The sequence below is a fragment of the Ascaphus truei genome, chromosome 6 (genome assembly GCF_040206685.1).
Source record: "Ascaphus truei isolate aAscTru1 chromosome 6, aAscTru1.hap1, whole genome shotgun sequence".
NCBI classification, from domain to species: domain Eukaryota; kingdom Metazoa; phylum Chordata; class Amphibia; order Anura; family Ascaphidae; genus Ascaphus; species Ascaphus truei.
In genome coordinates this window covers 63223120-63248603 of record NC_134488.1, presented here as the reverse complement: position 1 = coordinate 63248603, position 25484 = coordinate 63223120, and the positions used below count along the sequence as shown (strand labels likewise).

Here is a 25484-nt window from a genome sequence, read left to right as displayed (position 1 = left end):
AGGCCTGCGCCCCCGCAGGAAAGAGGCCCAATGTAAGTGTGTGTATGTGTTTGTGTCTATTTGGGGATGGGTAATGTGTGTGTGTCTATTTAGGGGGTACAGTGTATGTGTGTATTTGGGAGGGAGGGTTGTGTAGGTGTTTGTTTAGGGGGTAGTGATTGTATGGTGTATTTGTCAATGCCTGTTTTTCTGTGCAAAACAATGAAAATAAAACTAAATAAGGGGACTTATTACTGCGAGATGCATTTTATTCCCCCACATAATTTATCATATGTTAATGCTTATACAGTATATACCTATTAGTGTGTGTACAGCAGTGATTCTCAACTGGGGTTCCGTGGAACCTTGAGGCTCTGTGGAGCAGTCCCAGGGGTTCCGCCTCGCTGCCCCAGCAGTTTCATGGCTCTCCCCTTCCCCCCCGGCTCTCTGCAGCTCTCCCTCCCCCCAGCTCCTCCCCCTCACAGTCGTGCGGCTAGCGAGCGAGCGTAGTCCCCGCCGCAGCCTCCAGCCGCCTCCTGCCCGAGGTATGGGGGGGGGGGGGCCCTGATATGAGGGAGGTGGGAGATGCAAGGGGTGGGTATATGAGGGAGGTGGGAGATGCAGGGGGTGGGTATATGAGGGAGGTCAGAGATGCAGGGGGTGGGTATATGAGGGTGTCTTTTTAAAATGTATTGGCGGGGGGTCTTTTTAATATGTATTGGCGGGGGGGTCTTTTTAATATGTATTAGTATTTTTATATATTGCGGGGTGGGTTTATATGTATTTAGGGGGGTGGGGTTTTTTGGTATGTATTTTGTGGGGGGGATTGAGTGAGAGTGGGGTAATTGACGGAAGGTAGGGGTGCGAGTGAGGAGAGAGGGGGGGAGTGAGGAAAAGAGGAAGAGTGAGACGCAGGGGAGATAAATACATGCGATTCGGGAGGGGTGGGGGGGAGACGAAGGGGAGAGAAATACATGGGAAGAGGATGGGAAATAGAGGGGGCTCGTGAGGTGTGAAATTAACCTAAAGCCGCGCTCATAGTGCCGGCAACACGGACGTCATGCTGCGGTTGCAGGAAAAATCAAATTGAAGTGACATCCAGCGATCGTGACCAAGCTGTCGCTCCTAATATAAGCGCTCGCGACAGCATCAATACATTTGTTGTGATGCTACGCCTCCAGCACTATAAGCGCGGCCTAATATGTGCCAGCCAGATAGGGGTTCCCCGAGATTTTTCAAAATACTTCAAGGTTTCCTCTAAACAAAAAAGGTTGGAAATCACTGGTGTACAGTATATGTATGTGTTTGTGGGGGTATAATATTAATGCATGTTTTGCGTCTCTCTGAATATTTTGGAGAAAGTCATTTTATTTATATATATAAAAAAGTCTCTTCCTCGAGAGGTTGCAGACCCCTGGTCGAGCCCGTTGACGTGCCATTAATTTCCAAACTGCCCCCAAAAAATTCACTTCATGGCTTTGTACACATGGACACGATGGAATGTAGCCGAAGCCGAACAAGTTGGATGGAGTGTTCTACAAGCTGTCAAGAGTACTTCATCAACTCTCTAGGTCTGAATGGAACTAGCAATAACCAGGGTACATTCAAATCTGTCCAACAGACAAATGTGCTCTCCCTGATACACCCATCCCGAGCTTTCTTTCGAATGCACCCGCTGTACGTTGCGCACTGATGTCCTCCATGGGATTGGGTGCTTTTTAAGAAGCAGCTCACCGACATGTAGTGATCGTCTATTTACACAAACCCTGCACATTATGGGCCATGTCTACTATCCAATGCTATGCCATAAAAGCACCTTACAGTCTACTCAAGTGAATGAGCTATAAAAAAGGTGCCTTACAGCTGACACTGCTTAGTAAATAAAACCCTTAACTTGTCAGCACCTACTCCGTGACATATTGCCAGTTAAATTGATTAGTATTAAACTATTGTGATTATTCCTTTGGATTGAGTGCAGTAAATAGGGTTCTGTTTGGGTGAATCTGTTTTCATCTGCTCTGTTTATATACGTGACCTATTTGCAATAAAGGCGAATAAACTTCACTGGGATCCACATTGGATGTGGCATTCCATAGTGACGCTGCTCACATGGCAACTGCAACTTTTTTTTAACTCCCTCGGTGCTGGAAAAGCCAGTAAAGAACTAAAAAAAAAACACCATTCTAAATAAAAGGGAAAATAAGGCAATGATGAAATTCAACCGCCGGAGAATTGGACCCTGGAATTCATAACTAAATCGGATGTTTTCTGTCCGTCGTACGCAATCGCAAAAGGATTACTACTTGTCACAAACAGCTGCCACATCTAGAGGGAACTGAAAAGTACAATAGCCATCCCAAAATTCAGGTAAGCGAGTGTATATCACATGATCTGGATACATGGACATGCACAAGAACGAGTAACAGGCACCTTTAGATGCACTCTGTATTATACATGTATTTACAAAAGAAAGAGCATAGCCCATGCATGGGAAAATAATGTGTACATATGTATCGAGATAGTTACATATCTAACGTATAGATAAATACCAAATATATTCAGACCTGAGAGAGACATATACATGTCTTCAAAAAAAAAAAAAAGGAGATTATATATACAATTCTCTCTGTGTGTGTGTGTGTGTGTGTGTGTGTGTGTGTGTGTGTGTGTATATATATATATATATATACACACACACACACACACACACACACCAAGTCTGTGTGTGTATGTATGTGTATGTGTATATATATATATATATATATATATATATCCCACGTTACATACATATTTATAAATAACATGTGTAAGCATTATATAATACATACCCACGTTATTATATATATATATATATATATATATATATATATATATATATATATATATATATATATATATATATATATATATATACACATACATACATACACACATACACATGTGTATTGTGTGTGAGTGAAAAAGCCGGCCACTCCTAGCCTCCATCTCAGCGGCTCTGGCCTCCATATAAATGGCCGCTATGCTAAGTCCCGGTTTCCCCGCTCGGTCTCCCCCACCCCAGGACTCACCCGGCCCCGGGTCTCCATGTCCCTCAGCTCCGCCATGTCGGCCCCGGACCAGTCCAACTGCGGCACTCCGCGGGGGGGTAAGGAGGGGGCGGTGCCGGACTGCACCACAGACTGGAGCAGGGAAGGAGAGGCGGGGCCGGAACGCACCACTAACACGGCGGGGGGGAAGAGAATGCTGCAGGCCAAATAACAGCGTAACCCAATTTGACAAGACACTCGGTGGTGTCAGTAAAAAAAAAAAAAAAGGCGGAGCCTGTCTAATTTCCCCCTGTCTTCTTTGTTGGTTGGTTCGTTCCACCCACCCCGCCTCCTGGCGCGCGCCGCTTGCCCCCGAAGGCGCGAGCTCCCTTAAAGGAGCAAGACGAACGGGATGCAAACGCATGCGCACAAGCGGTCTGGGAAAAACGGAGCGAGATCCGGGCCAGCACGCATGCTTCGGGGAGGAGGGTCTTGCGCATGCACAGTGACTGCAGCTGGGAAGGGCCATGATTCTCTTAAAGGAAAAGCAGCCTTTTTTTGTGCTGTTTACAGCCCTTTTGTTTGATTTCCTCTCCCCCAAAAATACAGTTTACATCTAATGCAGATGGCTTCATTACTCCTCTCCTGAAGATCTGGCCTGCACTGCCTCAACCACTTGGGTACTATAGAAGTAGTGCAGCCATTATACAAAAAAAGTTTATCAGTATGTATACAGGCAGTCCTCGGTTATCCGACACAATGTGTTACTCAAAATGGCGTTGGATAGCGAAACGTTGTAAAGCGAAACACGTTTTCCCATAGGAACACTGTTTAAATGAAAGGTTCCGTTCTTGAAGGCATTTTTAATGCTAAAATACACAAAATATTTTACACAGACAATAAGATATGCAGCACCCACATTATATAGTACATATACTGTATTATATATATATATATATATATATATAATATAATATAAAGCGTCGTAAGAGTGTTGGATAAGCCGTTTTGGCACTTAGAGCAAGCAAATTTGATTTTGCTGTTCGCAAGCGCATTACGTGAGCGGTTCGCCCAATGAGGGCGAACCAGCTCCGTGACGTCGTGGCCACGCCCCCAGGCGAGAGCGCGCCTAGCCGGCCACAAGTCCCTGGCCGAGAGGGGCGCAACAAGCTAGCGCGCCCGTTCCCTGCCTGGCTGAGGCCATAGGCTGCGGCAACGCTGGCAGCGCTCATGCTTGGAGAGCGGTGATGTCACCAGCTCTCCAAGCATGAGTGACAGGTGTCCGTGCTATTTCGCAAGCGCGGGTGGGGGGGCGTTGCAGGCAAGCTGAGAGCAGTTCACAGTCAGTTTTTTTGTTTATGTAAGCGCCAAGCGTGGGTGAGCGTGTGTGCCCGCGCACCGCGTGAGCGGGGGCATCTAAATTAAAATTGCTAGAAGTAACCTTACCAAGCACTGCGCGGTCAGCGGCAGCGTGGCCGCAGCCTTAGGCCTCGGGCCGCGCTCCTGCTCTGCCGCGCCTGCTCAAATTGGAGCTTTTTTGTATCCTGGCAGGCGAGGTAGTGAGCGCGCTTTGGGGGCGGTGCGGAGGCAGGACGGAGGCGTGTCGGGAGGCGGATCGGAGGCGGGGCTAGACCCTCACTCTCCTTGGATGTGAGCGGTCATGTGACCGCTCCTCCGCTTCCCCGAGCGGCAATTTTTAAATTTGCCTGTCTCTCCAAAATACCTGAGCCTCTGCACACGAGGAAGCGGCTGCTAAAGCCGCGCTGATGACAGATACAGGGGATAAGTGCATCTGCTCAGAGCGGCTCACCGTACTATGTCCCAGGCCTTAGACAGGTCTGCAACCCTGCCTTTCACCATTATCACCTAGCATACAGTGCTTCCACCGCAGCAGCATTTCCCAGAATCCCTTGCTGCGATGGAAGCACGGCATGCTAGGTGATAATGGTTGACAGGTTTGCAACCCTGCCTTTCTAAGACATGTGAATGTGCTCACAAGTGATATTCTTTATTGGACACACACACACACACACACACGGCTGCAAACTTGTCTAAGACATGCAAATGAACACACAGTAATATTTCCATTTGGTGTATGGTTTACTGAGGAGGGTTTTTGTCACCTTTTTTTACCCACCATAACTTAACCAAGTATGGTGAAACCTATCCAAAGCTTAATTTTGCAAAGCCAGTATAACCACTGATGAGAACCATTAAGGTCGAAACAGCTGTCTGTGGGTGGGTTTACTGGCTATGCTTCTTAACCCAGGCTGTGCTCAAAAGCTGTGAAATGCAGCAAGCATAAGCTTTAGGGGACCATGTTATATGGTTTTGAAGCAAAAGGTGGCACTGTGTGCTCATTTGCATGTCACTAATGGTGAAAGGTGGGGTTGCAGACCTGCCTAAGACATGCAAATGAGCATACAGTAATATTTCCAGTTTTTATATATATATATATATATATATATATATATATATATATATGCAAAAAAACATTATTAAACAGAAGAGAGAACAAAAGTTGCAAATTGAATAAAAGCTTCACAATTATAACCATGACTAAAGAGAAAAAGTATCAACAATATAAAAAGAAATATAGAAATATACTTTGATTGTAAGCTCTTTGGAGTACCAGATATATAGTGTTAAAAAAAACATTGTTTTCTTCATCTCTGGTCTCTGAAGTCACGTTGGTAAGCTTTAGACTGCACTGGGCATCTGGCGAGAGCTCCATTTTGACCTCACAGACACTTAATATTGCAAAGCCTTTATCTCTTGAACAAAGTATCAGGTTTTTAAGATAAAAACAGCTTTGGAAAAGATAAAGGAATATCTTAAAGTACATTTTTTTTTAAATGCCCAAACAAAAATGGAGATCAGCGTGGACTTCTGCTTTAACCCATTAAACAGGTCACTGCCACTCATTTGCTTTGGTCCCCGCAGTGGTGGAGCCTTTAAGATCAGAAGCGGACAACACATAATGGTCAATTGGCTTGGACAGTCTGTCTTTTCACCCCAAATCCTACTGGATATAGATCTACGTGTTTCCACTGAGCATATCCCAGGCATGACTTAAAAATGTGTCTGCGCATGTCCCTACGCCCTTGTGAGAGGGTTTTCCTCTCTCACTCAGTGACTCAAATCTTCCAAGAATATGATATAGAGAATATAAACCATGGCTTGTTTCTCGCAAACTTCCCCAACACACAGAACCTGAAGACAGGTACACATAAGTCCCCCTTTCAGCGTGAAATACGCGAGCTTCCAAACACAGAATTATATGTATTTCCATATTAATATAAGAGAGGTGACAAAATCCAAGTGATAAAAAGCATTTATCACATCTGCTTTTCCTTTTACATGCAGTAAGTATGGATCCAGGAAGCTGAGGGTTTCAAGCTCCAGCCAATCAGTGCAGGAGACACACTGGAGTTCTCCGCTGATTTCACACAGACAGGAATAGTGGGTGAGCACCAACCGCCCCTCACATTTGTTTTCCAGTTTACCTAAACTGGGTGGTCCCTCAGAGCTGATCTGTGTACCCCCGACCTCAGGGGACCCCACAATTCCTGAGCTCTATAACTTTTTTTTGTGCGCCAGTTTTGACACCAAAAAAAACTATCAATATGGTTGTGGAATCACGAATAGAAAGTTGTAACATCATCTCCCAAGGATGGTGCAACTATCTATTGGCCGCCAGAGCGAGTCCAGAACTTACAGCCATGTTGTGTTCACCGGGCAAGTAGTACGGCCAATGTGCAAAACTGCCCATCGATTGGGAACCGGGGAGTGCCCAGAGGACCACAGATCAGCTCTGGGAGTTCCCTTATTTCAGGTAAGCTTAAAACAACAAAAAGCAACGCAGACTGCCGCTTGAATTACATACAAGAACATAAAATAGGTAGTGATGTGTCCCACACTCCAGACAGGTGTATTACAAGCATTGATGGAGCAAGATACACATTTGAAGAACACCCAAAGATGCAATTTACAACCTAGTAGTGAATGGGAGTCAGAACACCGCATTTACCAATTTCAAGAAAACTGAGATATTCACCTAAAAAAAACAGACCTTTGATGAAAGCCCAGAAGCTCACACTTACACGTTCAACAGCAATTCTAGACCACAGTGTGCTGGTCACATCCAGTGCAAAAAGGTACAATGACACGGCTGCCCTTCCCACCACAAGGTGACAGTGACAAAGACATTAGGTTACCTAGTCCCGCTCTCCGGCCATTTAAATATCCTTACATAATTCATGTAGTCAACTCCCCGCATCAGCGTGCAATTAACTTTATCATATGTAGGATCATAACCTAATCATGATTACTAGAAAAATGGTTATAGAAAGGACCCTAAAGGGCCAGTCCCACTTGGGACCAAATAAACTAACAACAGTATCACATGTTCTAGTTTAAAGTGCAGCAAATGGCAATCATAGTATATGTCATTTCGATTTTATTGCAACTTTTATTGAATTTGTGGTAATAAAATTGAATTTATTTACAGTGTATCAAATATGTTTTGTAATAATCCCTGTTGCGGATCCCAGGATTTCCAGGTACATTGGCATTTTGCGCACAATTAGATCATTCAGATTAAGAAAGATGTAGGTTACAAAGGACACATACAAATCAAATAAAAACACTGGGAGGTGACAATCTTTCTAAGAAAGCTGATTACATGCATAGGATGTTGACATGTTCTTAACTATATACAAGACCGAGACAGCTTTCTATATTAAAAGAAAAATCCCGCTTGTGAGCACATTCACGTCTCAGTTCTGCCTTTCCCAATAATCTCTTAGCATACAGTGCTTCCACTGCAGCCAGGGATTCTGGGAAATGACATGCAAATGAGCACTCACAGTGTGTTACTTTTTGCTTATCCATTTAACATGTACCCCTCTAATCTTATGCCTCCCGGCATATACGCTTGGCATGCGCGGCACGAACAAATGGCCGTGTGTCTCAATGAGGACGGCCATAGAGCAAGCGGCAGATTTTTCGCGCAACAAAATAATTTGATTTTGTCATGCGACGGCCGGGTCACGTGGGTGATTCGCACGAGGGCGAACCAGCTCCGTGACATCACGGCCACGCCTCCCCAGTCGCGTCTACCCCATGACCATAAATCGCCTCTGCAGCGGGTGCGCGTGACCTCACACGCGACGTCGCATGCACGCACCTTGCATGGCCTCAGCCTTAGGTCCTGCTGCGTCCAGCGGCGCGCGCGTGCGCGTTCCTCACCAGCAGGGGTATCCTCCCGAGCCGGTCCCAGTCCCCTCTCGCTGCACGGCTCACTACGCGCTGTGACGCGTCAGCCGCAAGAGTAGCACGGAGAGCATGTGGGGGGGTCCCTCCTGCAGCCCGGGAGACCCCCGCTGCAGCCCTCCGCTCAAACCACGCCCCCCGGCCGCCGCTCCCTACAGACCGCAGATAGCGGTCAAGTGCCTCTCCACGCGCCGCCTGTCTGCAGTGCGGGCGCGTGGTCTGAGGCAGCGGGGCCATAGCCTTACAGTTCTTTCAGCACTGCCTGGAATAAAGAAGTGCATACCCAGTAAACCTGCTCACTTTTATATTAAAGTAAAAAATATATATTGATATGTGCCGTAAAGCAATATTTGTACGGAAGCAGGATAGCTAAACTGGGGTTTTACAGTCTAGATGTTGTTTTAAAATTTTCCCCAGATCCTTAATTCCTTAGAACCTCTTAACATCTATGTTTCTATATTTTACATCAGGATTTCCCCTTACCATGGCATTTTTAAGTCGGTTATATTGGTATGTTTGCCTGGTTCCTTCTATTCTTGAACTTTCCAGTTGCCTTATAAAATATGTTTAAACAGAGACAGTGATCATATATTTATTTTTGGTTGGGACGGGTTTTCTTGTTTGCGTTGAACTCTTAAATCACAGCCTCAGGAGTCTGTCTTGGCATTCTGCATTATATGAAACAAATAAATATACATAACATTTCCCCGTTGAATACAACTTACATAAGGGGCTGCCAATCCGTCCTGGGGACCTCCACCCACACCAGGGTTTTAGCAATCACCGACATGATGAAGCAGGGGGGGATTATGGACCTGAACCACGTTAATCACAGCTCTGGGGAGCCCCTGGTTCCAGAGATACTCACCGGAGAAGGTGCTGCCTGGTATTTCATAGAGATTTAAACCCCCTCGTGTCACGCAGGCCAATAGGAAGCCACGACGGATGATGTTGCGGCGCCTTGTTGACCCGCGTCACAGGAGAGATTTAAACTTCCATGTTGTTTCTCCCGGAGGCGTCTGTACCAGCAGGCACCTTTACTGATAAGGGAAACTGCTTCTTTAATGCTTTGGGTGCCCCATGCAGCCTTTTCTCTGTATTTGGCTCACACCTTCCCTTCCGTCCTCCACTTCTCAAGTTTTGATAGAATAAGGCTGCGCTTATAGTGCCGGTGACGGCGGCGCAACGTCAAAACAAATGCATTGTCGCCGGCGCTTATAGTGGATGCGACGGAGCTACCAAAAATCTGGTAGTCAGTGGAATTTGATTTTTGGGGAGACGGTCTCCACATGTGACTGGCTATAAGCCAATCAGGGAGCTTCTCCGCCCGTCTGCCTTCCCCCTTGCTGACGTCACTGGCCTTGCAGCCAGCGACATCTCCAGAATCTGAAATACAACTTTCGCAATGGCGACGGGTGACGTCATCGGTCACGTCGCCGTCTGTATAAGCGCAGCCTAAGGTGAGCGCAAAGAGAAATGATAAATACAATAAATAATCATGTACATTTAATAATCGTGTGATTGATCACAATGGATCACAATACACAAGAGAGAACTGGGGGAAGGAAGGGTGGGGGGGGAAGGGGAAGAGTACCAGTCAAGAGGGGATTGTAGATGAAAGTAAATATATAAATAAATCACTCACGCGGCCATGCGTGAGTGGCTAGCACAGCAATAGCGTGGTCTGTGTGACTCCGTTATCTCTCTTCTGGATTTCTGATTCTCCAATGGGATGTATCTGCAGACACCCGGCGTCCTCTCAATGCACCCGAATAGGACGACAAACAGCCAAAGTTGGAATAAAAGCAATTTATTATTATAAAGATAGGATAACTGCACACCCACATATAAAAACACTCGCCCCGGCTTCACAAAGCTTCTCGCTGCAGTAGACGCGGACGTAGGAATCTACTGCAGCGAGGCACAGCAAGAAGCTTTATGAAGCCGGGGCGAGTGTTTTTATATGTGGGTGTACAGTTATCCTACCTTTTTAATAATACATTGCTTTCATTCCAACTTTGGCTGTTTGTCGTCCTATTCGGGTGCATTGAGAGGACGCCGGGTGTCTGCAGATACATCCCATTGGAGAATCAGAAATCCAGAAGAGAGATAACGGAGTCACACAGACCACGCTATTGCTGTGCTAGCCACTCACGCATGGCCGCGTGAGTGATTTATTTATATATTTACTTTCATCTACAATCCCCTCTTGACTGGTACTCTTCCCCCCTTCCTTCCCCCAGTTCTCTCTTGTGTATTGTGATCAATCACATGATTATTAAATGTACATGATTATTTATTGTACTTATTTCTCATTGCGCTCACCTTATTCTATCAAAACTTGCCACTTGAGGATCAAGGGCAGATCCTTTTCCGGTTGAGCAGCATCAAAGATTTGGGCCACTATATTACCATTTTTGGGGGTTTGTCCTGTGCTCTATGTTTGTAAGCAAATACCTTTAATAAGACGCTTTGTAACATTGTTACAGATAATATTCATTTGCAGCTAATTGGTTTTGGAGGGAGCGCCCCAGATATCTCTGCGATTCCTCCACTTCTCCTCAAGCCTTTGCTGATCACTTTAAAGGTAAGGTGGATGCTATCCGCAATGAGATTCCTTCTATACCTTCCCCCACCTCTCTGCTTCGCCCTAAACTTCATTCTTCCATTCAACTACTTTTCTCCTGTTACAGAGTTGGAATTTTCTACGCTGATTTTTTCTTCTCCCTCTACCACAGGCCGTCTCAATGCCATTCACACACCTTATCACAACTCTTGTTCCTATCTTAGTCCCTCCTTGCCCTCTGGCACTTTTCCCTCCTCCTTTAAGCATTCAGTTCTCAAAAACACCCTAGACCCTATATGCCTTACTAACACCCTCTACAGGGTCGGCTTGTTCTTTTGCGGGGCTCAGTGCAGGGACTTTTGCGGTGCCTCTTACCTGGTATGGTGCGGCATCTCGTCCTCACACGATGCAGCGTCATGACGTCGTATGACAATGTGGCACCATGTGACATCACGTTGTCAGGACAACGTGCCGCCATTTGATATTGCGGCGCCATGATAAAGAGACGCTGCAGGAGGAGATGGCGCCGGACAGGTAAGTGACAGCTACAGAGGCCCCACCATCTCCCCTGGCAATCAGCTTTATTGTTGTGGGGAAGAGCGCTGGGCCTCTGTAACCACGGAGCTTGGTGCAATGGCACCGATGGCACCACCATAAAGCCAGCCCTGATTTATTCCCTGTATCCCTCCTATCGTTTGCCTCCAAACTGCTAGAACGTCTCGTGTTCTTCAGTATGCTCAACTTTCTTCATTTCCATGCCCTGCTGGACACCTTACAATCTGGCTTTCGTACAACTCACTCAACAGAGACAGTGCTCACTAAAGTAGCCAATGATCTACATGAAGCCAAATCCCTTGGTCATTTTTCTCTACTTATCCTGCTCGATCTCTCTGCTGCCTTCAATACTGCCAATCACCCGCTTTTCCTTCATATTCTAAACTCCCTTGGTATCCACAATAAAGCTCTATCCTGGTTCTCATCATACAGTACTTTTCCCATCACATATTTTCAGTCTCTATTGCCAACATGACCATCTCCTGTTGATCTGTGTTGGTGTTCTTCAGGGTTCTGTTCTGGGACCTTTCCTTTTCTCCATCTACACACTATGACTTAGTGACCTCATCAACTCTTTTGGCCTCAGGTATCATCTCTATGCAGATGATATGCAGATATATCTATCCACCTCTACCCTCACACCTGCAATCCAGTCCAGTCTGGATTTTTAATACCGGTATGTCTAAAACGGAGTTTCTCATATTTCCCTAGCCTATTATCCATTTTCCACCACAGCATACAGTACTACCATCTATCCTGTAGCCAAAGCACATTGAAGAGGAGTGACATTTGACGCCTCTCTTTGCTTCCCCATTCACATTCATGGCATAGCTAAAATGTGTCACTTCTTCCTTTGTAATATTGCCAAGATCCACTCTTTCCTCTGTCAATCTACTGCTAAAACTAATGCATGCCCTTATCCTCTCCCATCTGGATTATTGTAACATGCTGCTAACAGGCCTCTCTGACTCACCACTTTCTCCTTTGAAATTTATTCAAAATTCTCCTGCTAGAACAATTTCACTTTCTCCCAAACATTTCTCCTTACCTTCAAGGCTCTCCGCTCATCTGCTCCTCTTAGCTTTGATCTCTCGGTATGCCCCTGCTCATCTCCTGCGCTGTACCCATAACTGTCTCCTATCCACCCCCTTCCCATCTACTGCTCTCTCACCTTAAACATTTTCCCTCACTGCTCCTTACCTGTGGAACTCTCTCACACTCAGTATACCCCAAGCACCCTCTCTCTCCACCTTTAAGTCAAACCTGAACACTTCAATGAAGCATTACATTAGTCTAGACTCATTGCTGCTGTCCAACACCCAGAGTCGCTCCTACTAACGATTGTGGCCAAGCACTGCCACCTACTGCACTTATTCCCTCGCCTGTTGTCTTTGTAAAACTCCCAACAAACAACTTAAGCTAAGGCCCCGCTCCCTCAGTCAGCGCGCCCGCACTGCAGACAGGCGGGGCGCTGACAGACACAGACCGCGATATGCGGTCTGTAGGGAGCGGGGCGTGGTTTGAGCGGAGGGACCCGCTACTCCCCCCCTCCCTCCACGGGCTCGGGCTGCAGGAGGGAGCTGCTGTAAGGTAAGCAGCTCCCTCCCCCTTCTGCCACAAATGCTCCGTACAGTTGCATGCAACACCAAAGGGGTTACACAAGACCGTATTGCTTTACAATTGCATTCAGGAGTCATTGATTTCAGTCACACCTTGTGCATGAGGACAGAGATATAGTTAGGGAACATGGCATCCTAAGTGAAAAAGTGGTAGAGGAAGAGCTTGAAAACACACACACACCCCCCTTTTGTAGGAAGCTGCCTGATGACAGCTCCCGCCCCTGCCGCTGATTGGCTCATCAGCGCACCACGTGACGTGTCACCGCTCGGGATCACAATTTTCTTGCATCCCCTGGCAGCTGACGCGTCACAGTGCGTAGTGAGCCAGCAGCGAGGGGGGACTGGGACCTGCTCGGGAGGATTCCCCTGCTGGTGGGGAACGCTCACGCGGCCGCCCGCGCCGCCGGGCGCAGCGGGTCCCAGCCCTTAGATTGTAAGCTCTCCTATTATCTAATTTTGTTTGTTGCACTTATTGTATTATAATTCCCTGTAATATATTGTCTCTTTTGTAAAGATCCGAGTACACTGTGAGCGCTATATAAAAATATACATACATACAGGGGGACTGGCAACCAGGGGGACCCCATGAGGTAGCGAGGGTGTTTTGTTTTAGCTTAGATTGTGCCCTGCGTTCCCATGGAGTGCAGGACGTGATTTAACCATTAAGGAAATGGTCACTGTGGACACGTGACCGCACAGTGCTGGAGGGGCGGCACCACGACCCGTCGTCCAGCACTCAAAGGGTTAATATAAGGATGCACACATGTTTTGGCTATCCCAAATCCAGTGCCTGCATAAATGTCCAAGGCCAGTTACACAGCAGCTGATAGACTTTGACAGTAAGGTCTGTGTGTGAAACCTCCCATTACGATGCTCACAGTAGAGATTTGCAATGTGTATCTCTTAAGATGAAGGTTTAACCCTTTGAGCTTAACCCACCTGAGTGCCACCGGTCTTCCGGCACTCAACCACACGATCATGCCCCAGCCACCCCAAGGACGTTATCGAAGGTGGAGAATACTCCCACTCCCGTTCTGATCTCATCCTTGGAAACTGCCATTTAATGCATGACGTGCCCTGTACGTCACATTGCCCCCAGAGCTGGCCCTTTTGATGTGGAGGGTGCTTCATGGGGCAGTGAAAAGGGTTACATTTCCATTGTTCCCCTTTTGCTGCACTAGGAATCAGTGAGAGGGGATATGCACAAGTGATATTGGTGTGTATCACATCTCTGATTGTCACTTTGATACATTTGTGTGAATCAATAGGTCTGTGCTGGTGGAAGGGGTGGTGGGATTCATGGAATAGCCTGCAAATAGAGGTGGTAGGGGCGGATACAGTAAGGGAGTCCAAACAAACATATGGCGATCCTAAATTCAAGTAAAAATGTCAAAGATAAAGCAGGCTCTGGGGTTTTTACAACAGATAGAAAAATGGGCAAACTAGATGATCCAAGTGGTTCTTCTCTGCCGTCAAATTCTGCGATAGTGCAATGCTGGGAACTGTCTCAAGGAACTTCAGTAAGTTTCCATGCCCGATCGGCACTATCGCAGTTTAATTAATAACCCCCAATTTTTAAAAGGGTCGGCGCTAGTGCACACCAGACATATGGAACGGTCAGCAACTCCCAAAAATACCAATAAAACAATAGGTGTTTATTTATAGCACCTCCACGTTGTGCCAGGAATTGCCATTTTTCTTCACATGCTGTAATTGTGTAATCTTTCTCACAGAACTAAGACTAAGGCCCCAGTGTGTCCGCCACGCACGTGATGGGGTGCCTGGCAGCGCTCGTTCCCAGCATCAGCGCGACCAGGTGGACTACTGGCAACGGGGAGGTGTGGCCATGACATCACACGGCTGGTTCGCCCTCATTGGCTGAACCGCTGCACGTGACGTCATCAATGCTCGGCCGCCGCGTCAAAATTCTTGTCTTTTGGGAAAGGTGGTCGTGCATCGCACCAGGGTGACAACTTTTTACACTAAATCTTAGACCCATTAGTATTTTAAACATTGTGCACGGAGACTTGGAAGAGGGTTTGATTTCCTCTGGCTACTCCCTTTTGCCCGATATCACTGGGTTCTCAACACAAGTTTGCACAGGCAGAGCCCCCTCTACCCCCTCTTCTCATCTGTATTGGTTCTCTGATAAGAACAGGGTGGGTTAAGGGTAAATAAAAGACTTAATTGATAAACACTCCTCCATTCAGAGGCTCCAAAGAAATTACATTCATAATTAATTGAGGGGGGGGGGGGGGGGTAGAGAATGAAAGCAGCCAGATCTTTGCTATTAGCCCAGCTAGATTTCTTTAAGAAAGCCAATTGGAGTGAAATTCTTTAGAAAGGGTTGTTTCTCTGGCCAGCTACTTGGGAGTGCACATTCAATTTGAGGCAGGCAGGGCTAGGTGTGTTTCTCTCGAGTATCTGTTCTAGGGCTGCTCACACACACTTTGCTTCTCTCCTTTAGAGTGCAGCAGAACATCTGCCGGCAGAAAGGTGACGTTTTCATTGACCCGTCTCTCTGCAAGTTGCTCTTTGAAAGTCTTTGTGTGGAAGCTGGAGAGGCAGATTGTCCTGTCCCCGGCATGTCCCATCTGTCACTTTCTTCTCCGCTTCCAAAATCGCAGCATCTGCTGGGCTGCAGAGATGGGGCCTTTGTGATTCGAGATCCTCCCAGATTCCTTTAACCCTTTTACTGCCAGAGGGCTACTATACATGCACCACACTAGTTTGGCATGCACTGAACGCCTCAGTCATAGTACAGTAATAGCCCCTATTACATTTCCTGTGAAGCTGTCTACCTTTACTATGGACTGACAACTCCATTCAACTGGATGCACCTTAAAATGGTGCAATTCCATGTAGCCACCCAATGTAATTCCTTAAACTAATCTAACGGTGCTAAAAGAAAAGTCGGCTTTCTTTGTTTCTCTGGAGATTAATTTCAAATTGCATTTCTTCAGGGCCTCCGAATGGGAGAGTCTTTGTAAAACAAGCGGGGTTTTTTTTAACCATTATTTATTTATTTATAAAATGTCTTATCAGGAAGTAATAAGCCCCTCCTGTCCCTATCAAACACCCAATAAAGATGAGGGGAGAGCAGGGATGAGGGGGCAGACAGGGAGAGTAAGGACTCGGGAGAGGAGGCATTGCCTATGTAAAGACTTGTTGAACACACAGTTACATCAGACAAAAGGGAGAAGCCAGAGGAAGTCAAACACCTCCCACGTCTCAGCTCACCAGGTTTACAGACTAAATGATGAAAAATACTTATAGATGTCAGATTTGGGTAAAAAATCCATCGATCACCCACACGTGACCCCTTGAACTTGTCACAGCAATTAGCAGACCTTGATTCTAGGAGGGATGGACAATGTAGAACTTCCAAAACAAGGTGGAGACGGCATGACAGCATGTTCAATGGGGGCTATAAAGTCCCTTCAGGGCAGGTAAGATATTTTCCTCTGGCTACCTCTACCTCAAAATCCCGACAGGAGCCGCACATCCCGGAGTCCTGTGCTACATCGCACAGGAAGTCCGGTCTCTGTGTTAGAAAAAGAAGTGAGAAGTTTCTGTGATAACAGATTTTATTTCCATTTCATTTGAACGAAGAGTTTTCAAGAGCTGTTTTCTCACTCAATGGTCAACAAGCTGATCTTGGAGAGGGCAGCAACGCATTGCAAAAGGGTTAAAAGACAAGGGGTTGGGAAGGCAGACGTCAACTCACGGATTCTGTGTCCAATGATTTGGGGTCAGACTCACTGATTTTTAGCATTAGCAGCCCTATAGACTTCAATGGAGTCCCACTGTTAAATATCAGCAAATATCCATTAAAACACAATTTTTTGGCCCATATATCACTGCTTTTGGTCCTTAGAGATAGACATCTCTTTGAAGGGTAGGGGAATGAGGGGAGAGGGTGTCCTGCTGCCCCCTCTCTGCTTTGCAACTTACTAAAACTGACTTGCTGACCGGCCACTACATCTAGCCCCCGACAGGAAGGGGAGAGACAAAAGGTGGAAGAGGGGGGGAGGGGGGGGTTTAACCCCGCGTCCTCGCAGTGCTTCTAGCCGTGTACGGGTCAATAGCTGTGACCATTCATTTAAAAAGGAACCTGAGAGGTATTCATGTAAAACAGCACATCCCTCACTGCACAGGAGGGATGTTCAACACTAAACTGCTAAACCGAAACAAGCACTGATTAGGGTCATTACAGAGTAACCAGAATACCTGAATCCAAAGTAAACAGTGTTAGGCCGTGCGTATAGTGCCGCGACGGACGACGGTGACCAAAAACAAATACATTGCCGCCGCCGTGTGCGCTTATAGTAAGCGCGACGGCGACAATGTGACGCAAACTTTGGAAGCTGGCAATATTTTATTTTTCAAGGGCTGTCGCTTCATGTGACAGCCCCTGAACAAATCAAATGCCAGTACGCCCGCGCCGCAAAGCGAAATATAACTTTCGCTAGCGGCGACAGGTGATGTCACCCGTCCCCGGTCGCGGGCACAATACAAACGGCCTTAGAAGTCACATAATTACATTTCACTAGAGTTAACGGGTGCATAGGTTACTCTTAACCACCTATAAGGCTAGGTCCCCGCTGTTGACGGCGGCGCACGCGGTGGTGTGCGTGCCTCTCACCAGTCCCTCACCCCCTTTCCAGCAGGCCCCGGTGTCTCCTTGCTTGTTGTCCCTCTTCACGCTGTGGCACGTCAGCCAGCAGGGGATACAACAAGATTATGTTCCCGTGCAGCGACGCGTCACATGGCGCGCTGTGAACCAATCAAGAGGAGAGATCGCCGGAGCCAAATCCCTTCCCGCATAATTGCAAGACATTACCTATACAGCAAGACCGCGTTTTACGGCGAATGGCTTATCCGACGCTGTACAATGCATCCCTATGGGCGGTTTTACGACGCCAAAATGGCTTATCCGACGCTCTTACGACACTTTGCAAAGTTGCAACATTATGTCAATCAGAAGGCTGCAGTCAGGGAAATCATCCAGATCAGTCTGTGTGAAGGTTTAGTGGTGTATTTAGGCCCTTAAATATGTCTAACAGTTTTATTATACAGTTCTGGATTCAAAAAATAGAATCTTTACATCATAATTTATGTGTGTGCTGCGTATCTTTTTGCCTGCATAAAATATTTGGTGTATTTTTGTGTTAAAAATGCCTTCAGGAACGGAACCTTTCATTAAAACCTATGGGAAAATGTAATTTGCGTTACGACGCTTCACTATCCGACGCCATTTTGAGTAACGCATTGTGTTGGATAACCGAGGACTGCCTGTAATCAAGTTCACTTCAGCATTATCAGTCACAAGGGATTTCATGTTTGAAAATGTTGATTATCTTCGCTTAAAATAAAAAAAATAACGTTTCAGGGCTGTTATTTCGCCACTTAAATAGTAAACTTTGAAGTAATTGTAGGCAAATTGTAGACAAATCCTAGAACCAATGGCAGCCTAGCAAATCCATGGCCACGCCCACACACCCTTTTTAGGCCACGCCCCCCACACCTCCGATCGCTGCTAACAGACCACAGATCGCAGTTGTCAGCTGTGCACATGCCGCCAGAACGCCAGGAGCACGGGCAGCAGCCTCCAGCGGGACCTTAGCCTAAGGCTGCGCTTATTGTGACGGCGACGTCGCGTCAAAACAAATGCATGGCCGCCGTCACGTGCATGACGGCTTGGTCGCGATCGCTGGAAGTCATCTCAATTTGATTTTTCCAGCGACCGTAGCCTGATGTCACCGTCGCCGGCACCTTAAGGGTTACAGCACTACCTTGGATAAGCAGTGGTGGAAATGTGATAGTACTAATGGATATCGGGCCCCACTACTTGTTTTCATTTTCACACCCACTACTTTTCACATTTTAACTCTTATCTGACTAAATTACAGCACAACGAGGTTGGACCTAAAGTCTAACAAGTGTAGATCTCGTTTTAAACCCTGCACAGAACAAACTACTATTTTCAAGCTACTTTGACCACTGGGTATGTGTCACAAAGACGCATAAAATTGTACCCAAAGCTGGCCTAGCGAGATCCCCGTAGCACATCACTCTTTGTCCAGTGTTGAAAAAACAAATTTACCATTATACCACCCTGCCTGCTCTCCCTCCCTGCTCGAGCCACCCCCCCTTACCTTGTTTCCAGCGACAAATGCCATGGCAACGTGACATCATGTGACCCCACGTCATGGCTACGCGACATCATGTGACCCCACGTCATTTGATGCCGCGTTGCCATTGCGACGCTTTGTCCGAAGCCGTCGGAGACAAGGTAAGGGAAGTTACAGAGACCTTGCGCTGTCCCCCAGCATTTAACTTAAAAGCTTTGGGGAAGAGCGCAAAGCCTCTGTAACCGCCGGGCTCCCCCAAAACCCCGCGCCCCCCAGTTTACGCACCCCTGATTTAGTGAACCCCAAGCCAAATCTTCGCCGATCGATCACAGGATACCGGATCAATCGGCAACTTAGATATTACTTATCATTGTGTGGATTGTATTGATGCGCATATTAAAGGGGTGGGGGGGACGGGGACGCAGCTTGGACTGCTGCTTTACTATATAAACTATCAAGAACTATCCATACAAAAATATGCATTCATTCATCATTACTACCTGACGAAGGGGCCCGGGGGACCTTGAAATGTTGCTCAAATACGCTCTTTAACTGTATGTGTCTGCTGACTTACCTTTTTTTTTTTTTTTCTTGTATAGTTACTGCTAGTTTTTTTAATATATTAAAGGAGAAACTTTATGAAACCAATAGGATCATGTATTTCCATCAACTTCTCTTTAGTAATCTCATGAGTGCTGATCCAAAATGGTATTTTGTAGTCTTATGTACAGGTATCCAGCCGAATGGATGCAGGATCTTAGCACCTCTGCACAGGACGTGTGTGACCCCTGAGGACTGGGTTAGTGCCAGTGCTATCCATTGTATTTTTTTTATTAAAATGTATCTCAACATTGTAAGGATTGTAAGACACAGCAGGGCCTGTTCTCGTAGCTCCGAAGTGTGACAGTCCGCTTCTAAAGTGCCCTTTAGAAGCGGATTTGCAAGCTTTGCTATTCTGTAAGCCTTTCTCGCATGTCGAATCCGTGTCTAAAAGGCTTTTTTAGGAGCCGTTTGATTCCCGCTCTGCCAGTCCATGCGGAATTACCAAACTCGCATTTTTGGCAAACTAGCTGAATTCTAGTCGCCCTGAAAAGTGTAAAATGCTAAAAACGCTCAAATAACTCGCTTTTTTTTCTCGCGCCACCTCGAGGAGGCAAGATAGAAATTGCAAGTTCCCTCCAGAGCCTCCAATAGGGCTTTTTGTGTGGTCGCGGAGGACGATTGGGTCTGACACCAGTATGAATTTCAAATATTTTAGGTGTGACTCAATTAAATATAATTTGCATAACTATTAGCATATCTCCCAAGGTACCTCAGGTGTGCTCCTTTTTCAGCACACGCATGTCTGCCTAATTTGTTTGGAGGGAGGTTTGAGGGGACATACCTAAAATTGGAGATACTACTAAATTGGAAGTCGTCCTTGTCCTCCCGCCCAGTTTGGCAATGACAGCTACACCCTCCCCACTCTGTGCATACCCCACAATATTGCAGTTTAGTAACTTCCATGAAGGAGGAGCATTACAATGCGTTGCAGGTCCCATCAGGCATCCAAGGAGTGAACAGGCAAAGTTTTTGGACCCTCCTAAATAAATCTTCTCTCAACCTTTGCATTACCCAGAACTGGAAAACCATACAGGTCAATAACCTGCCTCGCTAATTAGACACACGCCTGGGAACTTCTATAGGGTTTTGGAGTTGAGATAACACACAATCCACGCTGACAATATGAGCGCTAATTTTGTGTCAGCTTCAAAAAATCGTTATCCAGCAAGTCGACTGTTTGGCAGCCCTCTCCAGTGAGGGAGACTCTGTATAGGAGCGAGGCAGACCCCTCCAAAAAGAGATACTCTGTATAGTAGTGAGGCAGCCCCCTCCAGTGAGGGAGACCCCTCCAGTAAGGGAGACTCTGTATAGGAGCGAGGCAGACCCCTCCAGTAAGGGAGACTCTGTATAGGAGCGAGGCAGCCCCCTCTAGTGAGGGAGACCCCTCCAGTAAAGGAGACTCTGTATAGGAGCGAGACAGGCCCCTCCAGTAAAGGAGACTCTGTATAGGAGCGAGGCAGACCCCTCCAGTAAGGGAGACTCTGTATAGGAGCGAGGCAGCCCCCTCTAGTGAGGGAGACCCCTCCAGTAAAGGAGACTCTGTATAGGAGCGAGGTAGACCCCTCCAGTAAGGGAGACTCTGTATAGGAGCGAGACAGGCCCCTCCAGTAAAGGAGACTCTGTATAGGAGCGAGGCAGACCCCTCCAGTAAGGGAGACTCTGTATAGGAGCGAGGCAGCCCCCTCTAGTGAGGGAGACCCCTCCAGTAAAGGAGACTCTGTATAGGAGCGAGGTAGACCCCTCCAGTAAGGGAGACTCTGTATAGGAGCGAGGCAGCCCCCTCTAGTGAGGGAGATTCTGTATAATAGCAAGGCAGCCCCCTCCAGTGAGGGAGACTATTTGTGAGGCAGTATTTATTTCTCAGTGAATAATACTGTCTATAAGATTGATGCCTCTTACTCCCCCAGGTTGCATCGTCTCCTCCTGTTGTCCATATTCCTTCTCCACTCCCCTACCATCTCATTTCTTCTCACTCAGTCTCCCATCCTGTTCTTCCACTACCTCTCTACTTATCCTACACTCTCCTCCTCCTCCACATTCTCCTCCTCCTTCCCCCGCCATATTCTCCTCCTCCTCCCCCCGCCATATTCTCCTCCTCCTCCCCCACCACATTCTCCTCCTCCTCCCCCGCCACATTCTCCTCCTCCTTCCCCGCCATATTCTCCTCCTCCTTCCCCCGCCATATTCTCCTCCTCCTCCCCCCGCCATATTCTCCTCCTCCTCCTCCCGCCATATTCTCCTCCTCCTCCCCCGCCATATTCTCCTCCTCCTTCCCCCGCCATATTCTCCTCCTCCTCCTCCCGCCATATTCTCCTCCTCCTCCCCCGCCATATTCTCCTCCTCCTTCCCCGCCATATTCTCCTCCTCCTTCCCCCGCCATATTCTCCTCCTCCTCCCCCCGCCACATTCTCCTCCTCCTCCCCCCGCCATATTCTCCTCCTCCTCCCCCGCCACATTCTCCTCCTCCTTCCCCGCCATATTCTCCTCCTCCTCGCCACATTCTCCTCCTCCTTCCCCGCCATATTCTCCTCCTCCTCCCCCCGCCATATTCTCCTCCTCCTCCCCCCGCCATATTCTCCTCCTCCTCCCCCGCCATATTCTCCTCCTCCTCCCCCGCCATATTCTCCTCCTTCTTCCCCGCCATATTCTCCTCCTCCTCCTCCCGCCATATTCTCCTCCTCCTCCCCCGCCATATTCTCCTCCTTCTTCCCCGCCATATTCTCCTCCTCCTCCTCCCGCCATATTCTCCTCCTCCTCCTCCTTCCCCCGCCATATTCTCCTCCTCCTCCTCCCCCCGCCATATTCTCCTCCTCCTCCCCCCGCCATATTCTCCTCCTCCTCCTCCTTCCCCCGCCATATTCTCCTCCTCCTCCTCCTCCCGCCATATTCTCCTCCTCCTCCTCCTTCCCCCGCCATATTCTCCTCCTCCTCCTCCCCCGCCATATTCTCCTCCTCCTCCCCCCGCCACATTCTCCTCCTCCTTCCCCCGCCACATTCTCCTCCTCCTCCCCCCGCCATATTCTCCTCCTCCTCCCCTGCCATATTCTCCTCCTCCTCCTCCCCCCGCCATATTCTCCTCCTCCTCCCCCGCCATATTCTCCTCCTTCTTCCCCGCCATATTCTCCTCCTCCTTCCCCCGCCATATTCTCCTCCTCCTCCCCCCGCCATATTCTCCTCCTCCTTCCCCCGCCATATTCTCCTCCTCCTCCTCCCCCCGCCACATTCTCCTCCTCCTCCCCCCGCCATATTCTCCTCCTCCTCCCCCGCCATATTCTCCTCCTCCTCCCCCGCCATATTCTCCTCCTCCTCCCCCCGCCATATTCTCCTCCTCCTCCCCCCGCCATATTCTCCTCCTCCTCCCCCGCCATATTCTCCTCCTCCTCCCCCGCCATATTCTCCTCCTTCTTCCCCGCCATATTCTCCTCCTCCTCCTCCCGCTATATTCTCCTCCTCCCCCGCCATATTCTCCTCCTCCTCCTCCTTCCCCCGCCATATTCTCCTCCTCCTCCTCCCCCCGCCATATTCTCCTCCTCCTCCTCCCCCCGCCATATTCTCCTCCTTCTTCCCCGCCATATTCTCCTCCTCCTCCCCCCGCCATATTCTCCTCCTCCTCCCCCCGCCACATTCTCCTCCTCCTCCCCCCGCCATATTCTCCTCCTCCTCCCCCGCCATATTCTCCTCCTCCTCCCCCGCCATATTCTCCTCCTCCTCCCCCCGCCATATTCTCCTCCTCCTCCCCCGCCATATTCTCCTCCTCCTCCTCCCGCCATATTCTCCTCCTCCTCCCCCGCCATATTCTCCTCCTCCTTCCCCCGCCATATTCTCCTCCTCCTCCTCCCCGCCATATTCTCCTCCTCCTCCTCCCGCCATATTCTCCTCCTCCTCCTCCTTCCCCCGCCATATTCTCCTCCTCCTCCTCCCGCCATATTCTCCTCCTCCTCCTCCCGCCATATTCTCCTCCTCCTCCTCCCCCCGCCATATTCTCCTCCTCCCCCCGCCATATTCTCCTCCTCCTCCTCCCCCCGCCATATTCTCCTCCTTCTTCCCCGCCATATTCTCCTCCTCCTCCCCCCGCCATATTCTCCTCCTCCTCCCCCCGCCACATTCTCCTCCTCCTCCCCCCGCCATATTCTCCTCCTCCTCCCCCGCCATATTCTCCTCCTCCCCCGCCATATTCTCCTCCTCCTCCCCCCCGCCATATTCTCCTCCTCCTCCCCCGCCATATTCTCCTCCTCCTCCTCCCGCCATATTCTCCTCCTCCTCCCCCGCCATATTCTCCTCCTCCTTCCCCCGCCACATTCTCCTCCTCCTCCCCCCGCCATATTCTCCTCCTCCTCCCCCCGCCATATTCTCCTCCTCCTCCCCCCGCCATATTCTCCTCCTCCTCCCCCGCCATATTCTCCTCCTCCTCCCCCCGCCATATTCTCCTCCTCCTCCCCCGCCATATTCTCCTCCTTCTTCCCCGCCATATTCTCCTCCTCCTCCTCCCGCTATATTCTCCTCCTCCCCCGCCATATTCTCCTCCTCCTCCTCCCGCTATATTCTCCTCCTCCCCCGCCATATTCTCCTCCTCCTCCTCCCCCCGCCATATTCTCCTCCTCCTCCCCCGCCATATTCTCCTCCTTCTTCCCCGCCATATTCTCCTCCTCCTCCCCCCGCCACATTCTCCTCCTCCTTCCCCCGCCATATTCTCCTCCTCCTCCTTCCCCCGCCATATTCTCCTCCTCCTTCCCCCGCCATATTCTCCTCCTCCTCCCCCGCCACATTCTCCTCCTCCTTCCCCCGCCACATTCTCCTCCTCCTCCCCCGCCATATTCTCCTCCTCCTCCTCCTCCCCCCGCCATATTCTCCTCCTCCTCCCCCACCATATTCTCCTCCTCCTCCTCCTCCTCCCCCGCCATATTCTCCTCCTCCTCCCCCCGCCACATTCTCCTCCTCCTTCCCCCGCCATATTCTCCTCCTCCTCCTCCCCCCGCCATATTCTCCTCCTCCTCCCCCGCCATATTCTCCTCCTTCTTCCCCGCCATATTCTCCTCCTCCTCCCCCCGCCACATTCTCCTCCTCCTTCCCCCGCCATATTCTCCTCCTCCTCCTTCCCCCGCCATATTCTCCTCCTCCTTCCCCCGCCATATTCTCCTCCTCCTCCCCCCGCCACATTCTCCTCCTCCCCCCGCCATCTCCTCCTCCTCCCCCGCCATATTCTCCTCCTCCTCCCCCGCCATATTCTCCTCCTCCTCCCCCCGCCATATTCTCCTCCTCCTCCCCCCGCCATATTCTCCTCCTCCTCCCCCCGCCATATTCTCCTCCTCCTCCCCCGCCATATTCTCCTCCTCCTCCCCCGCCATATTCTCCTCCTCCTCCCCCCGCCATATTCTCCTCCTCCTCCCCCCGCCATATTCTCCTCCTCCTCCCCCGCCATATTCTCCTCCTCCTCCTCCCCCGCCATATTCTCCTCCTCCTCCCCCGCCATATTCTCCTCCTCCTCCTCCTCCCCCCGCCATATTCTCCTCCTCCTCCCCCGCCATATTCTCCTCCTCCTCCCCCTCCATATTCTCCTCCTCCGCCATATTCTCCTCCTCCTCCCCCCGCCACATTCTCCTCCTCCTCTCCCCCGCCACATTCTCCTCCTCCTCCCCGCCACATTCTCCTCCTCTCCCGCCATATTCTCCTCCTCCTCCTCCCCCCGCCATATTCTCCTCCTCCTCCCCCGCCACATTCTCCTCCTCCT

The 25484-nt window shown here is 49.0% G+C and overlaps 1 protein-coding gene across 5 annotated transcripts in view; it reads right to left on the bottom strand.

The window, feature by feature from the left end:
* The window catches only part of ZMYM4 (zinc finger MYM-type containing 4), an 80718-nt gene that overhangs the window by 43193 nt on the left and 12041 nt on the right, over positions 1-25484 (bottom strand). For 4 of the 5 annotated variants that reach the window (XM_075604589.1, XM_075604591.1, XM_075604592.1 and 1 more), the window contains exon 1: positions 3048-3171. The exons of the other annotated variant lie outside the window; for it this stretch is intronic. The gene's annotated coding sequence lies outside the window, so the exon portion shown is untranslated. Of the gene's footprint in view, positions 1-3047; positions 3172-25484 lie in introns of those variants that run through there. 5 annotated transcript variants of the gene reach the window in all.